General features: G+C 48.1%; 1 protein-coding gene across 1 annotated transcript in view; it reads left to right on the top strand.

Annotated features, from left to right (window-relative positions):
* The window catches only part of LOC126524239 (uncharacterized), a 48,507-nt gene extending 36,203 nt beyond the window's left edge, over positions 1 to 12,304 (top strand). The window contains exon 2 of the mRNA XM_050172571.3: positions 11,457 to 12,304. The gene's annotated coding sequence lies outside the window, so the exon portion shown is untranslated. The remainder of the gene's footprint in view (positions 1 to 11,456) is intronic.
* Positions 12,305 to 12,510: the final 206 nt, after the last annotated feature.

The raw sequence follows: 12,510 nt of genomic DNA, 5'->3' as shown, positions 1-12,510 counted from the left end.
GTGGCTCCTACCCACGATGGGGGATTGGCCAAGAAATGGGCGGATTATTCCGAATTTATTTGGAGCATAAATTTCCTAATATCTGTGGAATTAGCATTGAATAGCGTAGAATTAAGTGTGGCAATCAAACGCCCAGTTCGCGATGCTTCCACTTCTTCTTCATTGACTTGCACTGCAAAAGCTGCGGCGGAGCGGGGCGTGCCCACAACTTTCCGACTACGGAACGTCGCCGCGGCGCGCAGTTCAAATCTGACTTTGGATGACCCCGTAGATGATACCACTCCCGATTTCGACGCCTGCGACGCGCCGAGCGCAGTCGTCCTCAGAGAGCCGCAGTACTAGCCACCGTAGCCGCAGGGCGCGCAGCGAGCAGACTCGTAGCGGCTATAGCCTATAGCCGAAGGCTGTAGGCTATAGACTTCAGGTTTCGCGGGGTTCGAGGCTGCTTGAGTCTTCAAGATTACTCGAAACTAGCGCGACTCGATGGCTACGACGCCGGTAAGCAGGGTGGCCAAAGCCTAATTCCCACGCGGGCGGCCGCGGCCGTTCATAAGCAAAAGGCAGTAGTGTTCTTCGGGAAGTACGAAATTATTATCGAAATTCGAAAGCATACCTCCGCTTACATCACCTCGTGAAATATGCACAGTGACATTAGGGAGAAGCGCTCTGATCGAAACACCTCTTCTAGATTGACGTCAGGTGCCGAGTGTGGGAATTTGATGTAACTACGAAATGAGACGTCCAGTAAAGAGTGAGGGTCAGGCTTCCGTTGAAAAGAGAGCGTTTCAGAGAACGGTGACTCTACACGCTCCTCTTGCGAGCTCCACGCACCGCGCTCGAGTGTTACTTAATTTTGTCTGAGATGTTCACGTGTAGCATGTGCTATCAGTGGACTGTGTCCTTCCACCAAGCCCGAGGAGTGGTTCAGGACCCCTTTAGGAGGTTTTACCGGATGTGACCACTAACATACATGGACCATCAGCACACGGTAGCCGGCCTTTAAATAATAAGGTACGATTAATTAATTAATTAATTAATTTGAGATATTGCCTAAGTGTCTCATATGTTGCCCACGTTTCTACAATATTAATTTGATAACTCAATGAATGGCGGTGACGCGTCAAGTGACACATTTCAGTTCTTCAGGTGTGGTTCGTGCCGCTACAGCATACGCGTGCATTCGCAAATAACTAACCAGACAAGCAATCAAAATATAACCAAAAAAGCTGTCAGCTGCCCAGTACACACATGGTTGTGGCATACAGGTTTGTCACATTGCACGATATTACGCATAATTACGTTGTACTACACGACAATGAGTTACTCGGCTGTAAGCGCGCGCACACGCACGCACGCACGCACGCACGCACGCACACACACACACACACACACACACACACACACACACACACACACACACACACACACACACACACACACACACACACACACACACACACACACACACACACACGCACACACACACACACACACACACACACACACACACACACACACACGCACGCACGCACGCACGCACGCACACACACGCACGCACGCACGCACACACGCACACGCGCACACACACACACACACACAAGCACACGCACACACACAGAGAGATCTCCTTTTAAAGCCAAAGCCTTAAGTGGCTGATACCCCCGATGGCCTTGACGAAAATGCGTCGTCCGGTCCAATGGTGCAAAAATTATCATCGTCAGCAAGGGCTCGAACCCCCATAAGCAAGCGAAAAACGGGATGCCTCATCCCTCTCATAATGCAGAGGCTACAACCGCTCATCAAAGTGAAGCGCACAGTGTATACATTCAGTGGAATCACGCTTACAGCGTACAGAAACGCGGCGTTTGTAAAAAAAATAACAACGACGCAACCATCCGAAGGGCGCATAGCCCCGTAAGCAAGCAAAAAAGTGCAATGGTTCATACCCCCGTAAGCCTGAGGCTGCAAGTGCTCAGGAAAGTGAAGCGAACAGTGCATATATTCAATGAAATCACTCGTATAGAACACAGAACAGCATACGTTTCAATCCCCTGCTGAGAGGGTGCAACGTAAAGTCGAAAAAAACGTGGCCGTTGGCGCGAGTCGAAGAAGCCGAACTGCGAAAGCAGCAACGCGACGACGCCGAACGGCGCATTGCCAAGTGTGCAGCAGGCCTTCGCCTTCACGTGGTACAGGACTGCAACATGCAGCCGAATTTTTCCCTTTTCCTAGTGCAGAGTAGCCGACGTGGGTCAGTCCTCATGATCCTCCCCACCTTTCCTTCCTCGCTGCTGTCTTTTTTTTAAGCGTGAACATCTTGTGAATATTCGGTGCCTGATTGACCGAAACCAGCTCTAGCTGACTTGACTTCCTGCACGGTTAGGCGAACTCGAACTATAATTTTCTGCTTTCTTGGGTGGAACGCACTGCCAGTGCATTGCGTGTAGCACTTACAGTTCTTCGCTTTATTCTTCGCTGAAGTTCTATTTTGTTTAGTTTTTTGTGTACTGGCAGTATACAGATACTCACTATGGTATAGCGCGCTTATAAGTTGGACGCTGGCTCGCTGCCGATACATCGTGCTTTTACTATACATACACTATGGCAGGCCTGAGTCATGCGATATGTTACTCCTGGACTATTCTTTTTTTCTTTATGACATCATTATGTTTCCCTCTGTTATTTTTTTCCTTTACATTTCTTTGTCGCCGGAGCATATTTTTTGATCATCGAAACAACTGCCTCTTCGGACAGCCTCATTCCTCAGGGATGTCTTCCTTTACTAAAGAACAAGTTGCAGCTTCAAGAAAAAGGCTGCACGGAAGTAAATTAGACTGGGCGTATGCTATACCAAAGGTCTCGAATTTACAAGAGCCACGACGCTTTAATACGCTATCGAATGAAAGAAGCGACTCGATGAAAAGGTCGCGTAGAGCTCGACTTTAGAGCCGTTACGCAGTGCATCGCAATGAGTAGCGACGAGTTACAACGCCAGGGGTTCTTGTGGGAGCTAAATGAAAGGGGTGGGGGGGGGGGGGGTTGCAGGAATGTAGAGATATATTAACGCAATCGATGAGTGCGCGGGAACGGAGCGGGGGAAAAAGAAATCAATTTCTATCGGCGGTCGGCGCCGCGACTGGCTCGGGCTGCTTTCCCTCTTGGCTGCTCGGAAAAAGCTAACGCTGATGCGTCCAGGTGATATGATCGACTCGGATGCACCGCGCGCGGTCATTAATCAGCTCGCTGGAATACAGCGTTCCCATTTTCGATTTGTTGTTTTACGGGGAGGGCCGAACCGCGTCGTCTTTATTAATCGCTGGGCCGTGACGCAGCAGCTCGCTCTTTGATTGGTCCGTTTCGAGCGCGCGAAATAGTGTGGTGCGTGCGCAGCAGTGCCTACCCCCCCCCCCCTCCGATAGGCCTAAAACAAAGAAATTCATAAGAAAATGAAGAAGACACTTTGCAGCCGATTCGCGAGCTGGAGAGAAGAAAGCCCCGCTGAGGGGACTGAAGGGGAAACAACTGCAATCGATTCTCATTGGACTTGCAACCATCGTGTCTTGGTGTGCGTGCATCTGTGTTTGCGTTTACGAGACCAGCGCTGGCTCTCAGGTACCCTCATTTAGCCACGCGCAGAGTTTAGTCAGTCGGGCCGACGTAATGGTCGAGCCACTGTCATATAGGAGCAACTGAAAGGAAACGGGCTAAACATTTCTCCGCATGACCGCGCATAAGAATCCGACCACTCGCGTGCCACCATGCTCGATAGCAGACGGCAACCGCGCCTCCGGTGCGAGCAGACGAAACGGAAGGCGAGCGTGCGTGCAGACGACGAACTGTACATGGCATGCTGTGTAGCAGACGACACACATGCTAGCAGACGACGCAGACCTTCGCGAGCGCACCTATACGCGGTGAACGGAATAACAGGGGTCACTGGGAGTCGATGCACCTCGTTGAGCGCGTTCCTCTCTCGGCATTTCTCTTCCGCCATGTCACTTTGGCGGCTGCTGCGCCGAAGCTGCAACGTGCGTTCATTCTGTTCTACTCTTTGTGTGGCTCTTCTTTCTCGCTGTTGCTCTGAATGCAAACATGCATGCTGGCCCCGCACGAATGGATGCACAACGGTTCGCTCTATGTAGACATGCGTACAAGTGCGGGTCGTTATTTTTTTGCTTGCAACAGTTTGCGTACTTCCTTTACAAATACAGCCGCTATCGGCAATTTTGAAAAAGCTTGGATCTTCTCATCATCATCATCACCGTGCCGGCTGCGCGCGCACGCACAGGCACGCGTGCTGAGTCGGAAGGTCTCGCTACGCGAAAGAAGGAAAGACAGCTAAAAATAATAACAAACAAATGGGTGAGCGCGACAGAGCCGAAAAACAGAGGGCTGTCAGGAGCTAGCTGAAACGATTCGAAACCCGGGAGGGGGGTTTGGTGGGGTTCAACGGACCGCAACGAACCCGCACGGGCGAAAGCTGGCGGTCGCATGCCCCCCAGCTGGATCTATCTCCACCTGCGGCAAGATTGTTGGACGCCGCGATGTGGGGGCTCCGGTCCAGAGAGGAGGAGGACGAGTATAAAATGGCGGACCATGATCGAGCTCCAATCATGTATGCAGCCAGGCTGCGTTCTAGGGCGCCTCTTTTGTGTGCGTATGTGTGCTTTCATTTCCGCCCCTTTCGTGTTCGCCTGCCGTTACGCGGCGTCGGGCGGCGTTTTTCTTTTTTTCTCTTTCATTTTTTGCCTGTGAGCTAAAAAGATACGCGTGTATGCGCACGCACTGAAATTGAGGCATTATATAACTGCTGTCCTCCGTAAAGAGAACGATCGACATTGTTCAATTACCACGAAGCGAAATAAGAAAAAAGCTTTTACGGCAAAAGAAAGGCTAAATTGACTGCCGCAACTGGACGATGTCATAAATCTGACAATGCTGAGCGAACATACGCGGTCGGTTATGTCCGGTGCGGAAGTATGTTTATAGAAGAACACACACTCGTTAGGCGATTGTGGCATTTCGTTATTAATTTTTATTTTATTGCACCTTAATCGTGCAAGCATCAGCGCGTTAATTTGCATAATGGTGCTTCGTACAAACGCCAGATGCACACACAGTAAAGGACACTCAAGTTCGGTACAGACTGATGCTCCCGATGTCCTTCCGCAGACGAATGCCTGATGGAAAGCAGACAGAACAGACGTTCCGCGTTCGCCGCCTTTGCCGTGTGGGGCGCTGGCTGACACTCCCGGGGCAACAGGACCCGACGAAGTCGCAATACAGCTAATCAAAAACATCGGTCCAGAGAGCAAGGCACTGCTGACTAATATAATAGAGCAAATGATTAGAACGAATTCCAGTTGGATGGCGTGAAAGCAAGATGAACCTCACCTACAAAAGCAAAGGTGATAAGGACATCACTACCTCGTACAGGCCAGTTACAGTAACGTCGGTGATATATAGAATGGCAATGGAAGCCATAAAATTGGAACTGTCGGAATGGGTCGAAAAATTGATTTACCGAGGGAAGTACAGAATGGGTTCACATAAGCCAGACGATTAGAGGATATGTTTGTACTAACTCACTACATAAAGATTTCAGCAGCTCCGTATAGATCTTTATCGATAGCATTTCTACACATTAAAGGAGCCTATGACAACGCAGATAGGGAATTGTTATGAGATAATCTTAAGCATGAAGGCACATGGGACGATTTAGTGGAGCTGCTGAGGGAGATATATCGAGACAACCGAGTACAAGAAGAATGGGAAAGTCGAAAAGGTAATCAAGTGGTGGGAATTCACCAAGAACTGAAGCAAGGATGTCCTCTGTCTCCATTGTTTACCATACTTTATGTTAAGGTCATAGAAAGACGACTGGAAAACAGCGAATTAGGGTTTTGGTTTATCCTACACGCGTAATGGACAATTCGTGCAACAGAAGCTCCTTGGACTTACGTATGCGGACGACATCATGCTGCTATCGGAGGATAAAAGAAAGTCACAGACACTTGCGAATATCTGTGGCAACGCAGCGACAAATCTAGGCCTCAAGTTTAGCAGAGAGAAATCAGGAATAATTATCTTTAATGGAGAGACGAGCAATTACGTGGTGTCAATTCAACAGGAAGTCATACCCATAGTCAAACCACATAAATGCCTCGGTGTATACATAAGCGAATGAAAGACTCAATTAAGCGCCCACCAAGAGAATCTGAAAATAAAGGGGGAAGCGGAGTGCTGCAATAATGAAACACAGACCACCGTGGGGCCACAACATGTATGAGGTGGTGCGTGGAATCTGGAAAGGAGTAGTGGTGTCAGCGCTAACAACGTTCGCAAATGCCATTCTATGCTTAACCCATTAGGGACCGGTTTCTTTTTTTTCTTGCTATGTTGAAATAAATCTAATATATTAACTTACCTTTGTACTAATAACTCACACGCAAAAAATTATTACTCTTGCCTAATTAGATTTTGAAATATCGCCCGTGACCATATAGTCACACTGGGCCCTTACGCTACAGCAAAATACGCGAATTGAAAAACATTTATTTCAAGCTATGAAATATCACAAAAACACATTGCGAATAGTCGAGCACTTATTTAGTGTGATATGGTTTAAATCATGGAATACACATGCGTCCTCATACTTTGTGCATTACTTCTTCGGAACACGAGAGTACCTGTCTGCAGATGACATTCGCTCTACGCCGTGAATGGTGTTTACGATCGTTACTACAGAATTGTCCATCCAGCGGACAGCAATTACCCCATTGTCGCTCAGCACGGGCTCTTCGTGCCCGCGAGGTTGGCGCTTGACGAATTGTGGTCGAGCGATAGGGCACTCTTTGGGAACACGGTTCTGCTTCACTGTGCCCGGTGCCTTCGTAGCCCTGTGCCTTGAGATGCCTGAGTAGCGGCATGCCTGTGAATAAATTATCCAAATACAATAAGAAAGGAAGGTCGTGCGTCTCTGCTGCGAGTTCATCCACCATTTGAAGAAGTGGCGCCGCTGCTTTTCCGAAGTCCTCTTCATATTTTTCAGATGTTCCGGGATCCCCTGCTTGCCTTGATAAACTTTGAAGTTTACAAGGTATCCGCTCTTGGCGTTTAGGCGCCATACTAAACGCCATACTTAGGGTATGGCGTTTAGGCGCCATACCCTAAGCGGATAGGCTTTCCGCGTATAAACTGTTTACAGCCATTACGACCATAATACTCAATCATACTTTCGTCATAGCTCACGTGACGCACAGGTTGAAAGTGCTCCAGAAACTTTGCTTTCAATGGTGCCATCAATAGTGCTATCGCATTATCTGTACGAAGCGATTTCTTCGCATAGCTTTGTAGGCCATCGTGTTGCTCATATCCAAGCCGCTGTCCCAGTGGCACTTTTTCCCTGGCAAGCGGTTTTAGCCGGACAAAACGAGCACTCCAAGAAAACCTAATTCTTCTTTGGTAACCTCCGCATCGGGCATATTGAAAAATAACGCATACTTTCTTGTTTGTTCGTCTAGCGGCTCCACGACGGCTTCGTCAAAAAAGATTTCGAACATCTCAACAGGTGAAATGTCCCTGTAAGCAGCAAAGTTTGGGCAGGAAAATATGCCAAGGCTTTTCTGGAAATCACCGTTCGTCCACTTAGAAGCAGTGGATAATTTCGCAGGAATGGCCGCATCAACTACAGCAGAAGAAACCTCTCATGTTCCGTCACCTAGCCCGCCTGGGTCGTCATCGTCCGAGTCGGATCCACCAATGCGGCGTCCTTCAGAGAAAACAGTTTCAGCGCCGGCTAATAGCTGCCACCCGATTAGATTGTCATTGAGCCCGCCAGAGTCTTCATCGGCCGACTCTTCATCCAAATAGGTGCTAGCGTCTCGCGGTCGATATAAATCACTGACACGTCGTCATCGTTTTCTTCGAGTATCTTCGCTATTTATTCCAACATCAACCTATTCAGACAATAAAATAAGAAATAACTAATGCGGGAACATGCCAGCAGCCGTGCAAGAAATGAGAATGCAGTTAAAAAAAAAAAAAAAATGTTAGGTAGCCTAAAGGCCCAGCGTGACCATATGGCAACGCGCAAGATAACACGCTCGTTCATGGATAAATCAAACATTAATCTTTCACAAATGCTCATCGAAGTTCACATATTCAAAGAGCAATATGGAGGTAAGGATATCCGACTATTGCTCAAACAAGTAGTGAAAAAAAAAAAACATTATCCCTTGGAGTGATGCATGGCGACGCTACTCGCACAGCAACACTTATTCCCGCCCTTGCGAGGGGCTCCCACAAAACGACGGACACCTGCTGCCACTTGGTATCCATAAAGGGAACCCTAATCTGTCTAACGGCATGCCAAAGGCGATTTTGGTGCCGTTTTGCTAATCTTAATTAATTGAAATCCACTGTGCAGACTAACTTGACCATATGGTCACGCTGGTCTTTAATGGGTTAATATGAGATATCCTGTCGGGGTCGCAATTTACCCAGATCGGTTGGCCGGTTGGCTTTGGGAGCCCACGGTAAAACCACAAATGAGGCTGTGCAGCGTGACATGGGTTGGGCCTCCTTCGAAGTCAGAGAAACGCAGAGCAAAATTAATTTTGAAGAAAGACTCAAGAACATGGATGAAAATAAATGGTCAGCTAAAGTGCACAAGTACCTGTACTTGAAAGGCGCGGGCACAGAATCGAGGAAGAGCTTACGAAAGTTGGCAACCAAGTACAGGGTAATTGAAAGTGTAAATAGACAACCAGGAGTCATCAGAAAGAGAGGGACAGAAACAGAGGCAGTTAATTGGATGCAAAGAATGGAAAGAAAAAGGACCATGGAGTTTTACAAGAATGAGAAGAAAGAAATTGGAAGAAAAAATCTGTACGATAACACAAAGAGCAGTGCCTTGCTATTATAGGCCCGAGCTGGTTGCCTAATGACAAAAACGTATCGGAGCAAATATTCGGAACTAGATGAGGCATGTGTATGCGGCAGAAAAAATCTGGAGACCACTCAGCGCATCCTAATGGACTGCGAAGGGATTCACCCCGTGAGAACCGTAGGTAACGTACCCCATCCAGTAGCGCTTGGGCTTAAAGTGAACGGAAGCGTCAACCGGTCAGCAGTCGAGATAAGTGCGAGACCTGTAGAGTATTGGTGGAAAAAAAGAAGGGAAGATATTGATACAACCGGATCTCTTACAGTCGTAGCTAGCGGGGCAAAGTAGATTTTGAAGGTACAAAAATCCTAGATAAAAAACATGTATAGTATACCTGATCAAATCAAGCCGGCTAGGTGACTATTCGTCACCGTTCCGTTTCAAAGAGGATGCCATTAAACCATCATCATCATCATCATCATCATCATGATCATTGCTACTATCGTACATACAAACAAATACTCAAGAAAGCGGCCGGGAAGACAGCCGCCATGGTAGCCTAATTGGCAAACCAGCGACGGCGTAATGGGGAAAAGTCGCTTCGGTTTCGACCTGCGGCAAGTTATCTTTTCGTCCACTCTCAATTCCCTTTACCTTATTCTGCCTACACTGGAAACAAATTTGCATCATTAAAGAGGGTTTCTATCTATAACATACCCCCTCCTACACCATTTGGGGGTGTAAGGGATATGAGTTATAGACCGATTTGCACCCTTATGGACCCTTAAAGGTGCATATCTCTTTACAGTGTACATTTCTATAGAACATAACAATTCATGAGTGATGCATGAGATGGGTGGTGCCTGTGTCATTATTTCACCGCAACACCTTCTCACCTGCGACGAGAGTGGGGTATCAGTGCGGTGTAAGGGTTAGGTGTGCTTGAGGGCTCAAATTCCTCCTGTAATTCTCAGGCTCTCGTATGTATGTATGTATGTATGTATGTATGTATGTATGTATGTATGTATGTATGTATGTATGTATGTATGTATGTATGTATGTATGTATGTATGTATGCAACTTCGAAGCTGTCTATACGCTCTTCAGGGTTTCTGTCTAAGGGGTGCAACTGCGTACCGCGCATAAGGCCGTACCTCAGTTTTCAGCATAACTGCGATCTTGTAGGATCACACGACGCGTTATACTTACGCGTTCATGAAGGCGCGGATACAGTGCACACACCTGCACATACGACGGGGCTCGTCTATAGGTGTTCGAGCCTTCTGCACCGTTTTGCGACGCGATCACGCAATCACGCGAAAGAAAAAAAAGCGAGAGCCGGTGTGGTGGCGAGTGAATCATTCTTTCCTCTGGCGTGTAGCGAGGAGCAATTAACGGGTAGAGAGAGAGAGAGGGAGATACCCTGGCTGGGCGCACGCGCGCTACACGCCGAGCTGTTTTTGCGCTACGGGCCACGATTGCGTGCGATCGCGCGATGGCTGTCGTCTGCACCCACTGTTCGTCTGCTCTCCGGTCGCGTGACCACGTGTTCGCTCTCTCTCTCTCTTCTCTTCTGCTTCTCTCTGCTACACTTCTTTCACTTCCAAGCCCTCGCGTTCTTTCTTTCTTTCTTTCTCATTTTTTTTTGTTTTTATTGTGTCACGAAAGACCGTACAACACGCCAACGGCTGGCGTCGGTCGGAGTAGGAACGTCGCCTGTGCCTACTTACTGCATCGAAGCGGCCGATTGGACGGATTCGTTGTCGCGTGTTCCAGCGAGTTCGCTTAGGAACGTACGCTCACTTGGCGCTTCTCTACTCTACGCACGTGTGCGCGAAACGCTCTCCGAGTCGCCAAGCTGACTCACGCGTTTGGCGTCTTCCGCGAAAAGCCCACAATTCTGTTCGTTTTCTTTCTTTTGCTCATCCTTTTCCTTTTCTTTTCCCTCGTTTTACGTGGCAGTGGTGGTCGGACGAGCGACGACGCGACATTCGTTTTACTCTGGCATCCAGGATTAAACACCATGGGTGTCATGTGTGTCAAATTCGGTGTATCAGAGCGATTTAGCATAGCATATAGAGCATACCATAGAGAGAGAAGTGAAGGGCGCGTCGAAAACATCGGAAATATAGTTGAAATTGTCGAAGCGTTACGTGGAATTAATCAGACCCCACACATGCATTAAGCACATGCTTTTGCATTAAGTTCTGTACTTTGGAGTGCTAAATTTTAGATATTAGCCTGAGAAGTCCATGTGTCTGCATTGTTCTGAAATCTGATGGCCAAATGAAAGAAATTAAATAAATAAGTAAATAAATACATAAACGTCGCCACAATACTTCCACCATTCATTTTAGTCCTTCCTCTCGTTACATTAGGTGAGCTTGCGGTTCGCGAACGTTAGTTTGCACAGGGTATAAAAATGGTGCGCTATTTCCGAGTTCATGAAACGATATTCACGAAGTACGCATGGAAACAGATTGTGCACTCATTCAAACCGTAACTTCAGTGGTTGACATGCTGCGAGCGTTATTTATGAAAAGTGCTTTATTATTAATTTTTTTTCCAGTGCCTCGTCACCCTGCCTCATCAGTCACCGTCCAAGGCAAGCCGGGAGCAAGCCTGTGTGGTGCGGCTCCGTCGCAGTCGTTGCGGTGGGGTCCCGAGACGACACCGGTGCTACCCTGGTGCTGCACTTGTGCTTCGGCGGAGTCAGTCAAAAGCCCAGACTTGTGCTGTCGGAGCCGCGTACAGCTCTGCGTTGTTGAGAGCGTTCCTGCATCTGTGAGCCGAGGGTCTTGTTCGCAAGGAGATCTAAAACGAAATTCTGAAACGGCGGTCTCCGAAGCCTCGAACTAGCACACGTGTTATAGGAAGAAGCTTATGCTTACAAGTTAAAGACAGCAGAGGTGAAAAAAGCAGAAAAAAAAAGCACGGAGCGCCATGCTGCACATTACGCCGAGCGCGGATCCCCTAGCTCTTCCGAAATAATTTTAATTGTAGTATAACATCACGGACTGGCCAGTGTTAACGCAAACGCCGCTCTTGGTCTCACGTTGCTTTCGCCTTGTTAAGCGGGATAGATATTGCACGACGTAGCATCGAATATGACGTGTGAGGCGTTTAAAAGATGGTTTGCGCCCCGGCGGTTGCATCATTTTGGAACCTGGCAGTACCTGGTGGAACCCGTGGGAACTTGTTCGGTGCGCCCGTCGGTACTTGAAGTTGTGCGCCGAATGGGAAGCTAATTGACAACTCGCGCCTCTTGCCTTATATCTTCCTTGCGTCCCCCGTGTATCCTTAACTGTTGCTCGAAAGCCCACGATAAAAAAAAAAAAAATGTCAGCATTGTTCATACCGTCCGAGTTGCGATGCTTGACGCGATGCAAGCTTTCAAACTAAGGATTTGCGACTTTCTTTTCTGGGGGGGGGGGAGGGGGGGACAGCCGGAGTTGGATAGTATGTCGATCTGGCTTCACGTTACATTGGCGCTTTCATCAGTCCAGAATTTCGCTTTATATCTTCCTTGCTGAAAGCGTTGACGTTTAAGTGGAATAGCGAGGCTGGACTTGAAGCTTCGCGAAGGGAGCCGGGCTGTTTCGCGGGGCGCCGGCTGTCCTCGA

This window comes from Dermacentor andersoni, chromosome 3, assembly GCF_023375885.2.
Source record: "Dermacentor andersoni chromosome 3, qqDerAnde1_hic_scaffold, whole genome shotgun sequence".
Classification (NCBI taxonomy): domain Eukaryota; kingdom Metazoa; phylum Arthropoda; class Arachnida; order Ixodida; family Ixodidae; genus Dermacentor; species Dermacentor andersoni.
The sequence above is the reverse complement of the archived record's forward strand: the minus strand, read 5'-3'. Positions and strand labels throughout refer to the sequence as shown.